This window comes from Rhinopithecus roxellana, chromosome 2 (assembly GCF_007565055.1).
Source record: "Rhinopithecus roxellana isolate Shanxi Qingling chromosome 2, ASM756505v1, whole genome shotgun sequence".
NCBI lineage: Eukaryota > Metazoa > Chordata > Mammalia > Primates > Cercopithecidae > Rhinopithecus > Rhinopithecus roxellana.
In genome coordinates, this window is record NC_044550.1 from 22,219,963 (window position 1) to 22,223,558 (window position 3,596).

The window sequence follows — 3,596 nt, forward strand, 5'->3', positions numbered from 1 at the left end:
CTCAAAAAAAAAAAAAAAAAAAAGGAATAGAAGCAGTCACTAATTTAATGTTAGAATAAATGAGTAAAAACAATAATAATGAATAATTCTAGATAATTACTGAAATGAGTTGTTGGATGTTCCCAGTTAAAATAGAAAGCATTTTTGGCATTTCAACATTTTAACATTTAAATCAATTAACTTATGTTATTAAACAAAAATAACCAAATGAACATTAAACACGATTGTTTCTAAATAAAATGTGGTCGATGCATATATATTATACAGCATTATAACCCCTGTGCATATTTTGATGTTTTCTGCAATTTTGATTACCATTTTTCTGCATATATATTCCATATATTTGCCACCAGAGTTAACTTCAATCAGAGTGGAGATTTTTATATGTTTGTTCTTTAATGTATCCTTAGCACATATACCTAATTCTGTCTGGCATGTAGTAGGCACTCAATAAATGTTTTTTCAATGTCAAATGAATTTGTAGACTCACATGTTTGTCATTCTAAATGACTGTTAAGCATAGTACAATATACCATTGTTTAAATAGTAAACATTTAAATTGCTTTCCAGTTTTTAGTTTCATGGATGTACCACTGAAAATATTTCAGTGCAAATATATTTTTTCTTTGGGAGAAGTTATTCTATTTGAGTGTTTCTTTTCAGACTAGAAATACTGGATACAAATACAAAAACACTATTATTGTTGCTAACTTGCTTTCTGGAAAGATTGAATTAGTTTACACTGATACTGGCAGTGTCTAAGTGGGCTTTTCATATTTCTGCTAATAGTGCTGTATATATTTAAATTATGAGTTGTATACTCTAACTTAAATTCATTTTATTTCACATTTCTTTAACTGCTAGTGAGGCTGTGTATCTTTGCATATTGTATTTTTTAATCTCTATTTTTTCTACCTGTAAATTGTCTCTTTGGCACCTTTGACTGCATATTAAGTAAAATCTAGGTATTAGTTTTATGTGTACAGTCCTCTTTGTATATGGAAAGGTAAACTGTTATAGTAATCTTCTACGTTACCTCCTCACTCTCTGACTTTCCCACTGCAATCAATTAATACAATACAACCGCAATCAATACAACTTTGTAGCTAATCTTTTAAAAATAAAGTTCCAATGCCCAAATTCTTTAGCTAAAAACCTTCACTTGCCCACCAAGTAAGTTTAAACCCCTCAGCTGGATTTTCAAGGCCCTCTTTAACATACTCCGAAAGGGACTTTTCAGCTGTTTGTCTTTCTTCATGGCCAAATTAAAATGTCTAGTGTTCCCAGAGAGTTCTGAATGCTTTGTGTCACTAGCTCTTTGCTCATCCTGTCTACCGTAGCTGAGACTTTTTACAGGGAAAGCATAATGAAATCTGCACCCAAAGTCCCAGAGCCATTAAAAGGCCAGGACAACTTCTATAATAATGTCTAGAAAAATGGACTCAGAGTTCCAATTTGCAAGGCCGTGAACTCATTTCCAGTGATAAGCAAGAAGCAACTTTGCCTCAAATATAAAGGACTTCAACAGTGTAGAGTAATTATATTTCAGTGCTATATTTTTTATTGTCTAATTTGCTTATATGATAAAACTAGGAAGACTGGGCTTTGGTTACACAATTCCCTCTGACCTCTTAGTTTTCTACTTTCTGATGTTTTTATCTTTAAACAGCGTTTCTGTACTCAATTTGGCATTTCTTGCTTCCATGTAAGTCATGTCATCCATGAAATTAATAATTCAAAAACCCTTGGTTGCTTGGTGATCTGAGATTTACCCATCCTATTTCTTCTTCCTCTTGTGCTTAAAAACTCAGGGCCACCACCTCTCACTGCATCTCCAGCACTGGGAAACCTTAGGGTTGTTTTTAAATCCCTTCTTCATCCCTACATCTAATCAATCATTTCTCTCTCCTGAATGTTTCCTGAAGCTGCATTATCCTAACTATTACCAGCACAGCAGTCAAGGCTGTAGCCTGATGGCTGCTCACCTGGACTATAACCACAGACATCCACCAGAAGCCTCCTCCTTTCTTCTTGCTTGTGCTATCTAAACTTTTCTCCACACAGCCGCCAGAGAATTCTTCCTAAAAGGGTAAGCTGATATGTCACTCCCAAGCCTAACTTTTTTTGCTCTCATTGCCTATAGGCTGAGAGTAAGCTCTCCATAGGGAATCTAAGGGTTTCCTTGATAACTTCATCCCCACTTAACTCTCCAGCTTTATCTTCTTTAACTTCCCGCCGCAAAATCTTATGCCTGAGCAACAAGAAGTGCTTGAAATTTTCTGAGGACAATACACTGTTTCTCACTTCCCTCCCTTTGTTCCCACTATTCCCTTTGCTTGCAATGCGACTTTCTGGATTTTCCCATAATACATCCTCATGCACCCTCTAAAAGGCAGCCAGGCACCACCCACCCTAGAAAGTCTTGCCTGACTAACACAGGCTGGGTTTGATGCTCTTTTCTGGTGCTTCTTTAGTAGTCTGTTCCTCCCTTTATCGTGTGAGTTCCTTATGTGTAACAACTGTTTTATTCGTCTTTGTACCCCTCAGTGCTCAGCAGAGAATAAGTACTCAGTGAATATTTGATGAGCAAACGAGTTGTGCAGAATCTGAAAACCTGCAGTATTTTATTTTAATTGAGCACAGTTTTTCAGACTCTATAGTTTTTATATAAATTATATTAGTTTTAAATAACATTTTCTGTAATATGCTTATTTTTATAGAATTAATTTTCTTTTAAAAAAGTTTTTAGTTAAAGAGGATGGTTAGAAGGAGCCACTAAGAAGGTTAAATGACATATATTTATTACTTAAATCCTTGATTGTCCCTGTGGATTCTCCACTTTATGGGTGTGGAGATAGTTTTAAATTTAATTACGTTTAATTTTTAGTTTCTGATAGAGCCTAGTATAGCTGAAAGAATTATAGTTGATCTTCAAATATGGCTTTGATGCCGATAACTTGGGAAACTATTGAACAGAGATAACTGCCTGCATTAAAAATAAATGGCTGGGATAAACCTTCCACACACTGAGATGACCTGGAAGAGTCTCAGAACATGTTCTCATTGGAGAACTTAGTCCTGCCACATCAGTAGTGGGTTGAAGCATTTTCCCTATAAAATCTATGTAACAGACTTGTTTTACTTTACTTTTAGAGATAGCCAGTATGTGGCAACATCGATAATTCTTTTCTAAATCATTTTTATGTCATGTGCTTCTATTTTTAAAACTAAATTTTATAAAACTGAATTAGTTATGCATGCTGGCAAAAACCAAATGTAAAGCATTTTATAATGTTATAACATGTAAATAATCTACAGAATTTTCCTGCATCTGCCAAGACTGAATTATTTTTAACATTAAGTATATTTTTAAGGTGTAGTGGCAAGTACACCCAGAGGAAAGGGATTTAATAGGCATTTCCTTGCAAATCTAGATATGGATAACTATTGAAACTGCTTGTCATGTGTTTGATTTTCATTTTCCTTAGAATGTGTTACTTTGCTGAAACCGTATTCAAAGGCTGGGTCAATTGATCTACAAGATACACTTGAAGGTTAAGTAACTACAGATCTCAGCTAATCCCGTATAATCTGCT